Source organism: Anomaloglossus baeobatrachus, chromosome 5 (genome assembly GCF_048569485.1).
Source record: "Anomaloglossus baeobatrachus isolate aAnoBae1 chromosome 5, aAnoBae1.hap1, whole genome shotgun sequence".
Classification (NCBI taxonomy): domain Eukaryota; kingdom Metazoa; phylum Chordata; class Amphibia; order Anura; family Aromobatidae; genus Anomaloglossus; species Anomaloglossus baeobatrachus.
The window spans coordinates 313,753,320-313,766,506 of NC_134357.1; the positions used below are offsets into that span (position 1 = coordinate 313,753,320).

A 13,187-nucleotide genomic window follows, 5' to 3' on the forward strand; every position below is an offset into this window, starting at 1 on the left:
CTGGGCCATCACTTCCCTCCAGGCCCATCCTCCAAATCAGCCTCTCCGGAGGCGGTAACGGTGAAAGCCATAAAACATTATTATTTACATGCCACAAGTTTGTGGTTGCCCTGCAAGTTCTCAGGCCTGTCCGTAGCAGTTTCTACGCATAATTTGAAAAGGGGGTCCAAACGGGGACCAGTTGCCGGCAACGACCGGTTCTAATCAAGCTGACAATCAGGTGAATCTTCTCCGATAATTATTCTTTTTATTCATTTTCAAAACTGTTAACAGCAGTTTTAACACACACACTCACTCTTTCCCCCTTTTAAAGAACAGTTTCCCTGTACCTAAGTGGGGGTCTACTTAGGTTGGGACGAGTGGACCTCCGGGGCCCAGTGTCCGTGGGGACAGGCAGCGGGAACAATCAGTTCCTCTTCCCTGCTATCGTGTGGGGCAGGCGGAGGCATAGGGGAGCTGGGTACAGGTTCATCCCTGGGCACTGGCTCATGGTTGACCACTTCCATCACTTCCTCATCCACGGGTTGTGGGAACAGTATCACTGGAAGAATCACCGCGCCATTCTGTGTAGGCCAGTCTGCTGGAAAGTCACCCATCATGGTGTGGATTATCTCTTTTGCCTTCTCCGCCAGTCTAGGAACCGGAGCTTCAGCCGCTGCCCTAAATGCTGGTGGGCACCTCTTTAGATGGTCCCGGGAAATCGTGGCCAACGTGTCCCCTTGGTCACGACTGATCTGGTAGGCCTTCCCATCTTCCCATCCTGTGGGCTGTATGACGTATGGGGTTTGCTCCCATTGATCATCCAGCTTGTGGGTCCTCCTCTTGCGCTTCAGCACTACATCTCCCGGCTGGAAAGGGCCAGCAGACGCCTTCTGGTTGAAGCGCTGCTCCTGTTGTTCCCGACTCCGACTCAAGTTCTTCTCAACATATTCCTGAATCTGTCGGTACTGCACCCTCCGCCGAGTGTCCCATTCAGCTGTCGAAGGGAGTGCTTCGGGGGCTTCCAGTCCCATGTCCATATCCACCGGTAGCCGGCCGGGGCGAGCCCTCATCAGGTATGCTGGGGTGCATTTCGTTGAGCTGGAAGGGATATTGTTGTACATATCGACCAAGTCAGGTAGCTTCTCCGGCCACAGGTTCCGCTCTTCTAGCGGCAACGTCTTGAGGAGGCCCAGGACCAGGTGGTTCATCTTTTCACACATGCCGTTGGTTTGGGCATGGTAAGGCGTGGTCCGGATCTTCTTGCAGCCGTACAACTGACAAAATTCATGGAACACCTCCGCTTCGAAGGCCGGGCCTTGGTCAGTAAGCACCTTCTCAGGGTATCCATGTGGTCGGCAGAAATAAGCCTGGAACGCTCTAGCGGCGGTATGGCCAGTTAGGTCTTTGACTGGGACAACCACCATGAACTTTGAATAGTGATCTACAATGGTCAGAGCGTAGGTGTACCCACTTCGGCTGGGGGTGAGCTTTACATGGTCCAGGGCAACCAGCTCCAGCGGTTGATGTGTAACAATCGGGTGTAGGGGCGCCTTCTGGCTGGCCTCGTCCTTCCTTCTCAGTGTGCAAGGGCCACACTCTCGGCACCAGGCCTCTACAGATTCCCGCATTCCACTCCAATAGAACCGCTCTCTCAACAGCATCTCTAGTTTCTTCCATCCGAAGTGTCCAGCACCATCATGGTATGCTTGCAGTACGGTGGGCACGTTAGCTTGGGGAATCACCAACTGGCGGATCTTCTCATGGGTCTTCGGGTTAATCAGCTCACGGTACAACTTCCCCTGGTGTAGATACAGCCGGGTCCGTTCTCGCCACAGGCGTTGGGCTTCAGCTGGGGCGGCAGGGTCTATTCCAGCAGCGCCTTGTTCCACCAAGATCTTGACTAAGTGGACAGCGGGCGCCTGGTCCTGAGCTTCTTGCCACTCCTGGCTGGGCAGCGGGTCCAGGTTTACCCGTTGTTGATAGACATGCACCTTCTCAATCGGTGGCTGATGAAATGCGGGTAGCTCAATCTCTTCGAGGTCATCATCCTCAGGCCCTTCTTCCGACAAGTGGGGCATCCGAGAGAGTGCATCGGCATTAACGTTGGCACGGCCGGCCCTGTACTTGATGGTGAAATCATAGTTGGCTAGCCTAGCCACCCACCGCTGTTCCAACGCGCCCAGCTTGGCGGTGTCCAGGTGGGTCAGCAGGTTATTATCCGTGAAAGCGGTGAACTTAGCCGCCGCCAGGTAATGGCGGAACCGCTCGGTGATAGCCCACACCAGTGCCAGGAGTTCAAGCTTGAAAGAGCTGTAGTTCTCGGGGTTCCTCTCAGTCGGCCGAAGCCTTCGGCTAGCATAAGCAATCACTTTCTCTTTTCCGTCTTGGACCTGGGATAGGACTGCCCCTAAGCTTACATTGCTGGCATCGGTGTAAAGGATGAAGGGGTGGTTGTAGTCAGGGTATGCTAGGATTTCTTCTCCGGTCAGGGTCGCTCTCAGCTGACGGAAGGATTCCTCATGCCTTTCTTCCCACACCAATGGGGCTCCTAGGGGTCTACCACCTTTGGTCTGTCCCAGGAGGAGGTCTTGCATGGGGGCAGCCACCTTCGTGTACCCCTTGATGAAGCGACGGTAATACCCCACCAGGCCCAGGAACTGCCTCACCTCCTTCACCGTGGTCGGCCTCGGCCAGTCCTGAATGGTGGTGATTTTATCAGGGTCAGGGGCGACACCCTCTGCACCGACCACATGCCCTAGGTACTGCACTTTGGGTTACAGCAGATGACACTTTGATGGCTTCAACTTCATCCCATATTTGGCAAGGGACGCGAACACCTCGGCTAGGTGCTCCAGGTGGGCTTCATATGTCTGGGAGTACACAATCACATCATCCAGGTACAGCAGGACGGTCTCAAAGTTTAGATGCCCCAGACAGCATTCCATCAGCCGTTGGAAGGTTCCAGGGGCATTGCACAGCCCGAACGGCATGCTATTAAACTCACAGAGTCCCATGGGGGTAGCAAATGCAGTCTTCTCACTACACAACATTCTTCGAATCTGAAAAGATCTCTTGGGCAATATTATGGAGAGGGAGTCACCAGGGAATATCGTTCTGGTCTCATTCCTGGAATTATAGTGTAGGATGACATAACGTACAGTAGCTGTAACCCTCTAATCTTCAATCAATCAAGGTACACTAACAATTCGGCGTTACATTAAGTTGGTCATGTAATCCAGGGTAAAGCCATTTTTCCAAAGTGTCCTAGGAGCTGTTTTCATGTTGACAATTCCTGGATGCAAAACTGCTTATGATACTGTGAGCAACTTGTGTGGTACGAACATGGTATCATTGCCTGCGATGTCTCTAGATTTGTCCAACATCGAGCACATCTAGGATGTCATTGGTTGGCATTCGCAAAGGGAGATGCCAGAAGTGGATCTTGATGATTTGAGGTCACAAGTGCATTTAAAGTGGAAGTACTTTCCTGAGACAACCATTAACAACCTCACTAATCCCCTTCAGCTAAATATTATTGGTATTAGTTTGTTTGTAACAATCTGAACTATACAACTTCTCCATTATTTATCCTGCAAGAAAAATTGCATAAAATGGCTAAATTGCTGTTTTTATTTATTCTACCTGGTTTTAAGGGTTCGCTCACATCTGCGTATAAATACGCCACTAATACTTGCACCATTACTTGCACCAATGTTAAACAATTAGACAGTACTGATTTGTGATTTTTTTTCCACAGTTGCTTTCAGTCTGTGGAAAAAATCACAGCATGCTGTGTATAGTCATGTAAAATGTACGAAATTTGCCAGTGTAAAGCCTGCTTTACACCATACGATCCAGCATACGATATCATATGCGATCGTACCCGCCCCCATCGTATGTGCGGCACGTTCAATTTGTTGAATGTGTCGCACAAACGAATAACCCCCCGTCACACGTACTTACCCATCCATACGAGCTCGATCTGGGCGGCGAACATCCACTTCCTGAAGTGGGAGGGACGTTCGGCGTCACATCGACGTCACGCGGCAGCCGGCCAATAGAAGCGGAGGGGCAGACATGAGCGGGACATAAACATCCCGCCCACCTTCTTCCTTCCACTTTGCCGGCGGGAGCCGCAGGACGCAGGTAAGATCTGTTCATCGTTCCGGGGGTGTCACACACTGCGATGTGTGCTGCCCCGGGTACGATGAACAACCTGACATTCAATTTTTAGGAATTGAACGACTTGCATGCAATGAACGTTTTACTGTTCAATCGCACTCGCACGTAGCTGTTACATGCTACAATGTAACTTACGATGCCGAATGTGTGGTACTTACGACGTGACCCCGCCGACACATCGTAAGATATATTGTAGCATGTAAAGCGCCCTTAAGTCTATGTGTGTGAGAGAAAAAATGGATGGCACATGGACTGAGTGCAGCCAATCAGAGACGTTGGTGGGTCAAATTCCCTTTAATTATTAAATCACATCTATTATATCTATCATATCTAGATTTGCATGACTCGCCCACCACAGGGCCTTAGGTGACTCGGTGTTGGGCCGGTCTAGTCCAGGGTAGTCAGCGGTGGCGGGGCCCAACTCCGTGACCCTGGTGCAGTCAATTAAAGTGGCGGCTGTGGAGGTGATGATCAATAATAAAGTTTGTGGAAATATATATTCGTGACGCCACCTGTGGATTGCGGCTATGGAGCCGCCGCTGCTGGATGGGACCTCCGGGGCTGATGTAATGGCAGCTATGGTGGTTCTGCTCCCCACAGGTGGAGCAATACCCCGGGGCAACCGTTGGTGCTTGTAAGAGTCTATGGTGTTTTGGGAATGATGCGGTACAGTGCGGAATAAAGGAAGTGACACCAGAGATTGCAGTTCAGATGTTTACTCACTGTGTTCTTTAACACGGCAGCTGTCCGGTTGCCCACAGTATGCTGGGATTCACTGTCCAGTGCCTCCGCCGATCCCAGGTAATTCTTAGAGTTAATACCGGTGCACCACCTTTATGTCTCTTTCCTTGACTGGCTTCACAGCCTTAACTTTGATAGATGAACTTGTCTTGGCCTCTACCATAGAATCTGGTTAAGGGGGCTTGCCTGACTGGAATCTTGCCCTCTTCCCAGGGGATCTACGGCAAGTTGTGGCCCTGGGCGCTTGCAACCACCCTGGGCCTCAGTGTCACTTTATGAGGAAATATCTTTCTTCCCTCTGTCTGGGGACCGTCCCCGAATGCAGCCAGATCCCTCCACCCGATCTTCCTGTGGAACAGGCCACGGGCCAATATGACCTTCCGTGGCCCTGGGATCCTCTCTCCTCTGTCTGTGGTGTCACCTGGGCCTAGCTGGGCCCCAGGATCTCCACCAGGAACCTTCTCTCTCTTTTCTGTCTCGGCTCACTCTCCTGAGGTAACTACCTCCCTCTCCTCCTCCCTCTCTCAGACTACACTCTTTTCTAACTGACTTTGAACTTCCTGTTTCTACTCTTACTTTCTAGTTGGTTCCTCCCACTTTCCTTGTTGCTAGGCCCCCACCCCATGGGAGGAGAGATGGGTCTTATGGCCCCCCAGTCTACAGCACGGGGGTAGCGGCCACTATCTCTGGTCCCTTCATGTGCCTAGCAATGAGTGTTTGTGCAGATTTGCCTGTGAACTGGTATGTAGCCTTGTCCTTACCTAGGATGGGACATCACACCTCTGGCTGAGGTGCAATGTCTCTGTGGCGACAGAAGCCTCAGGGGCGCCACATGCACATATAAAGATAATAAGGCCTTTGAATAAGTGCATGGTTCTGGAAAGTAGAACTACTCTGGAAAATGCCGATGCTAGGGATTGATGATTTTGTCGGACTGATAACAGAAGATCAGGGGCAAGAGCTGAGAGTGGGTGGGTGGGCGTTGAGAAGTTAACTGCTATATAGAAATCAATGAACTGGAGAGATATGGCTGGTATCTCAGCAGTTAACTTTTCAGTTTGGCCAGGCTTTAGTGGCCAAGCGCTGGTAGGTGATCTCCTTGGAAACAAGCTCTAAACTGTGCATGATAAAAGCTTTATTAGGAGTTCCATGGCAGATGGAAAAAGTATTTCAAGTGCAAACTTCAGCGCTTTTATGGAGTCTAACTCACTACACCAATTTCATAAAATGAGAATACCTCTTTAAAAAATATCATAACATATCCTTATGAGTTTAGACTGTCTCAGTAAAATTTTTTATAATGTTTCATTTACATATCTTTAGACGTAGTAACTGCAACAAGTACAGAATCGCAATCAGTATAAAAATCTTAGAATATTTCTTCCAAAATACGGTTAATGGGAATCTGTTAACCTTTTGAGTGTTTTTAGTTATTAATATGGGCATACAGGTAGCATACAGCTGAAATTAGCCATACATGTATGTCTACTGGATGAAGGGTCATTTGGGAAAATGTTTTAGGTTCTATGTTCACGTTACCAGTGTTTTGCCATTTACTTCTGTAGTACAAATAACCTAGATCATATCAGTATCCTGTTGCATTTTTGTTTCAATGGTAAATTTGGCAAAAAAGTAAATGAGAAAATGCTAAAAAAAAGGGCATTATGATGCATGCTTTAATCATTAGAAATGTCAACACGATTTCAGTCAAAGTGAACCTGTCAGCTGCCCAACCGCAGGGAATCAGAGCCTGGGTGCACAATAGCAGCCATGTATATTTTTTTCTGAAACGCTAAAACATAGTCAGTCTGTAGATCCGGTTGGTGACTGTAGTGAGAGATGTGACTAGTCTGGCACTGCCCCGGCCAGGTACTGCTCATACCGCTCTAGTTGATTGACACAGGTCTCTTCCGTTTTTGTACACTTGTTCATCACCTGAAGAAGTGCTGGGAAAAACCGGACTAGTTTAATCTCCAGCTATTGTCCCTGACTGAGGAGTCAAACTATATTTTAAAGGGGTTGCCCACCACTAGGACAAACCCTTCTGATTCCACATGATTTGAGCTGGTAAAATAATAAAGGCTATACGCACCTCGCATATCTGTGCCCTTCCAGCTGAGTTGGAGACCACGTGCAGTTGTGACGTCACGTGAGCCCTGCGTCCAATCAGACTTCCTTCTCTCTGCCTTCTGACCAAACAATCAATCAACAGAAAGTGAGTGGATCCGCAGCCTCACTTCCTGTTGACTAATTTGTTTGGTCCTAAGGCAGGGAGACAGAATCCGGCACTGTTTGGATGCAGACACCTCAGCAGTGCGAGCCCAGACACCATTGGAAGGGCTCCGGTACGGGAGGTAAGTATAGCCTTTCTTTTTTACCTGGGATAAACATGTGGAATCAGAAGGAGTTGTCCTAGTAGTGGAAAACCCCTTTAAGAACAATACAGAGAAAAATATATTTTTGCAGCCAGGCTTTGATTCAGTCTGAATTTGGCAGCATGAATCGACTGAAAGGTTCCTTTTAAACCCAATTTCTATTACATTCTGTATGCCTCCCTAGTATTGGGTGGCATGGTGGCCCAGTGGTTAGCACTTCAGTCTTGCAGCAATGGGGTCTTGGGTTTAAATCCCCCCAAGGACAACATATGTAAAGGTGGTGTCACACACAGCGACAACGACAACGACGTCGCTGCTACGTCACCATTTTCTGTGACATTGCAGCGACGTCCCGTCGCTGTCGCTGTGTGTGACATCCAGCAACGAGCTGGCCCCTGCTGTGAGGTCGCCGCTCGTTGCTGAATGTCGAGCTTCATTTTTTGGTTGTCGCTCTCCCGCTGTGAAGCACACATCGCTGTGTGTGACAGCGAGAGAGCGACGAAATGAAGCGAGCAGGGAGCAGGAGCCGGCATCTGGTAGCTGCGGTAAGCTGTAGCCAAGGTAAACATCGGGTAACCAAGGTGGTTACCCGATATTTACCTTCGTTACCAGCCTCCGCCGCTCTCACGCTGCCAGAGCCGGCTCCTGCTCTGTGCACATGTAGCTGCAGTACACATCGTGTAATTAACCCGATGTTTACTGTAGCTAGGAGAGTAGGGAGCCAGCGCTAAGCAGTGTGCACGGCTCCCTGCTCTCTGCACATGTTGCAGCACTGTCGTTATGATCGCTGCTTCGGCTGCTGTTTGACAGCTAAGCAGCGATCACAACAGCGACTTACAAGGTCGCTGCTACGTCACAGAAAATGGTGACGTAACAGCGACGTCGTTGTCGCTGTCGTTTAGTGTGACCCCAGCTTAAGAAGTTTGTATGTTCTCCCAGTGTTTGTGTGGGTTTCCTCTACATTCTCTGGTTGTTCCCTCCCACACCTCAAAGGCTTTACTAATAGTGAATTTAGATTGTGAGCCCCAATTGGGACAGTGTTGTAAAGCACTGCAGAATATTGGCACTATGTAAAAATAATATATATATATATATATATATATATATATATATATATATATATATATATATATATATATATATATATATATATATATATGTATATATATACATATATATATATATATATATATATATATTATTGCCTCTGCAGCAATATAATTTGTACAGATAATTATGTAGCATGAATAAATATCAGAAGCAAAGTACATATTAGACCATTCTGATTAACTTTCCTTCACCATATACATTTACTTAGTGTTATATGTGGAATTGTTGTACTTTTTTTCTTTTTTTGCATGGATAAGACTATAGAAATCTGCTGTCACAGGTTTTACCACTATCCCTAAGAGTTGTTCCCAGCCAAACAGCAATTTGTAGGCATTCCCTTACAGTGTGTGATTTGCATTCAGTGTGATTTTTTCTGCCCATGTGTCTGCCTCGGTTCAGTTGCAGCCTGCCTGTGGAAAGGTAAGGTCTGGCTCATATGCTCCTGTATCTGCTCCTGTATCTGCTCCTGTATCTGCTCCTGTATCTGCTCATGTGTGCAGAGGATTTAGCATTCTTTATTTGCGTTATTACATTGTTGACCTGTTTACCTAAATTTCATATTTACACCTAAATTAGTATTGTGATCAAACTTTGGACTAATTGTGTAAAGTAAGTGTATAATCACTCATCAGAATAAAACACTAATTTTACTATTATTATAACTATATATATATAAATAATAATAATAATTAAATATAATTAAATTATAATTATTAGAAATTATAAATTATATTATATATTATTATTTTACCTATTATTCTAATGACCTTTATATTGTAAAATGAAATGATAGCGGGTATATATGTGATTGTGTAGAGATATAGTTATTTGCCATGCTGTGGGCTAGTATATCCCGTATACTGTATGTTGCTGCAGGGACATTTTCATATAATTACTATGTATTCATTGCCAATAATAAAATGCGTCTGTGGATCGTGACATTCACAAGAGTCGTTACAGCCAAATTTAGGGCAAAAAAGAACAATTCCAAAGACCATATTCACACTCTATAAAGTGAGCAGATTTCACAATGTTGTACTCACTTGTCTATGTAGTATTTTAAAGGGTGATTAACCCCTACGCTAGCTTTGGAAACAGATCCATGTATTGAGCTGTTGTAGTGCTAAACATGTCATTTGGACTAGTTTATAATCAGAATGTGTGAAGTATGACAGCGGTCTACAGGTACATATCCTGCATTACTTCCTTTTGGGGCAACTCTAACTGCAAAATCCGCACTACACCTTTAAGTTTTTGTTAACTACAGTTGCCGTAGGGTTTTTTTTGTGTATAATGATACACAACTTAGAAATGAATTAAAAAAAAATGGATACTGCAGCTTTAAAAACTCTTCGTTATGACTCCGTCTTTTACGCCATTTTTGTTATCTTCAGTGGAACGTCTTGAGTTGACCTGATATGTTTTGATGCAATATTTGAAGGCTTGTGAAGATAACAGTTCTTTTGTAAAGTTAGGATTGGACAAGTTATAACTGTAAAATGATATGAATCCACAGAGGATTTTCCTACTACTGTACATTGTTTTCACTGTGGGGCAGAAGCATTTTCTTGCTAAGTTATATGAGGTTGGTACCTCTGGCATGTTTTTGGTGAACCTATAGACGCTACCTACTGTTCTTCAGAACAGATTTGTTTTTTCAGTTATACATGTGAAATGGTCTAAATGTGCATGTATGTCACTTTGTTTTCTTAACTGTTCTTTTGGAATAAATAAAATATGAGATATGGAAAATAGATAGATGGATGGATAGATGGATGGATAGATAGAGTGAGAAATAGATAGATAGATAGATAGATAGATGGATAGATAGAGTAAGAGATAGATGGATAGATAGATAGATAGATGGATAGATAGAGTAAGAGATAGATGGATAGATAGATAAGAGATATATGTATAGATAGAGATATAGATAGATAGAGGGATAGCATGATAGATAGAATGATAGATAGAATGATAGAGTGAGAGATAGATAAGAGATTGATGGATAAATAAATAGACGGATAAATAGATAGACATAAATAGATGGATGAATAGATAGATAATGGATAGATGGATAGATAGATAGATAGATAGATAGAGAGAGATAAATGGAGAGATAGATAAATAGATGGATAGATAGATAAATATATAGACATAAATAGATGGATAGATAGATAGATAGATAGATAGATAATGGATAGTGGATAATGGATCCTGCTACACTGCACCAAGTACTCAGCAGTGAGGGACACTCACTTCAGGAGACTCTCCCATCTCTTCCCGGATTTCAGCTCCATGAAGGAGGAAGAGAAAATATATATCCTGCTGGGGGAAGAAGAGAGCGCAGTGGAGATAGCAGCGCAGTATGTGAGCGAATGTCATAGACTTCGAGAAAGAGAACTATGATAAGTCATGGACTTCCATAGCCCCCCATCCCAGATGTGGCTCCCCCAATCTCCACCCTGGATATGCCCCAACCACCGTTACTACAGTCCCCACCCTGGATATGCCCCATCATAAGCCATGGACTTCCATAGCCCCCATCCTAGAAGTGCCCCCACAGTCCCCACCCTGGATGTGCCCCATCCATCCTTCCTACAGTCCCCACCCACCATCCCCACAGCCCCAGTCCCTAATGTACACTTGCTTTGGCAAAACTAATTTGTATTTGGTCCTGCCAATAAAGCTTATTTGATTTGATTTGATTTGATAGATGGATAGATAGATAGATAGATAGATAGATAGAGATAAATGGAGAGATAGATAAATAGATGGATAGATAGATAAATATATAGACATAAATAAATGGATAGATAGATAATGGATAGATAGATAGAGACATAGATGGAGAGATAGATGAGAGATAGACGGAGAGATAGATAGATAGAGACAGATAGATAGATGGAGAGATGATAGATATATAGATAGATAGATAGAGAGATACTGTAGATGGATAGATACTGTAGATAGATAGATTATAGATAGATTTATAAAGATAGATAAATGTATAGATAGATGACAGATAGAGATAATAGATTGATAGACAGATGATAGATGGATTTAGAGATATATACATACGGTAGATAGATGATATGACAGATAAATCTAGATATACTGTATTTATAGATAGAGATCAAATGCATCTTCCATTCTAATATTGCCTACTAAAAGATTTCTTATTGTGAAGAAACATCTTCCAGAAACTTTATCCTGTTCTTCATACATTTTAGTATTTAACAGTTTTAGGGTTTTAGTTCACAAAATGAGTCCATCCAGAATGTTGTTTCCTTGTCTGTCTCCTCTGCACAATAATGCACATGAGCGTATTGTTTGGCAGACGCAGTGCTGTATAGTAGATTGGGAGTCGGGGCTGTGCCTGGTTCTGCAGCTCACAGCTTTTTAGTTCCATGCATGTGAATGAGGTTGAGCTGTAGTTCTAGTTACAGCCACAACCAAATGTCCATCGCTGTGTCAGATAAACAATAAGGAGGATGTAATGATAAATGTAGTGGCCCCTTCATTCTGCTTAATCTTCACAGACTATCAATATGAAAGTCCATGAAAATTCCTTTAAAGGGAATATGTCAGTAGGTTTTTGCTACCTCATCTGACAGCAGTATAATGTAGGCATGGAGATCCTGAATCCATCGTTGTTTCACTTAGATTACTGGGTGCAGCCATTTTCACATAATCAAACAATTGAGTTTTAAACATGTAGCTGAGCTGGGAGAGCTGTTCCCACTCACATCAAGCTCTCGATAGAGATTGTACATTAATAATGCGGTGTCAACCAGAGGAGGGGGCGTGCCAGACTGCCCTGCAAGTGCATTTCTAGTCCTGTAATGTTAATCAAACAGGTAGTAAAGCCATTAGTTTATGTAAACAATAGTACTCACAGAGATAAGAGATATATAGTTGCTTTTTGTTTTTTAACCTCTACATCATGCTGTCCTCGGCTTACACAGCAAAAACCTGATGACAGATTCCCTTGAATCCCCTTGAATTCCCTCATATCAATATTATCCTTTGAAAAACGTGTCCATATGTGCTTTGCATATTATTAGTATATAGAAGGATTTGGTTAGAAATGATAATGCCTCTGCCTCGGTCACATAAATGCCTGCAACAAATCTACCATATGTGAATATACCCTAACAGCTCCCGATTACATTGCTCATGAAGTCCTGTATCAAACATTCCCATCTGAAGCTGAACGCAGAATGGGTTACTTCTAATGTTCATTACTTTTTTACATTATTCCAATATTCATACATTCAAATTTTTACCTGTGGGATCAATGATAACAGTAAAGTTTACTATGGACTGTAATCATTTATATTGCTGGGAGTTGATCTCTTCAATCCTTTATTCTATTAGTGCAAAAGAACTACAAGTAACACCACTGACTAGCCTGGAATGATTAAGTTAGAGGCTCTTAGGAGACTAACATCAGCTATGGTGGCGTAATTACGAACACTTATTTTGGTAAACTATGGACATTTACGTCCCATCTAGAGTTGAGCGAGTACCTAACTATTCGTACTCGTTATACTCATAACAAATACTACTACTCGCATATTCATTCTGAATAGCATGTTCAATGCAAGTCAATGGGGAAAACTCGCAAAGTAACAAGTAACCCGAATTCTGCACTATTTGCTACTTGCACGAATAGTGCGGCATTCGGGTTACTCATTACTTTGCGAGTTTTCCCCCATTGACTTGCATTGCATATGCTATTTGGAATGAATTCGAGTATTAGGACTCGTTATGAGTATAGCAAGTACAAATAGTTAG

General features: G+C 44.3%; 1 protein-coding gene across 2 annotated transcripts in view; it reads left to right on the top strand.

Annotated features, from left to right (window-relative positions):
• Positions 1 to 13,187, top strand: part of TMEM100 (transmembrane protein 100) — a 124,617-nt gene that overhangs the window by 60,361 nt on the left and 51,069 nt on the right. Inside the window, exon 1 of one of the 2 annotated variants that reach the window (XM_075349718.1) lies at positions 8,787 to 8,810. The exons of the other annotated variant lie outside the window; for it this stretch is intronic. The gene's annotated coding sequence lies outside the window, so the exon portion shown is untranslated. Of the gene's footprint in view, positions 1 to 8,786; positions 8,811 to 13,187 lie in introns of those variants that run through there. 2 annotated transcript variants of the gene reach the window in all.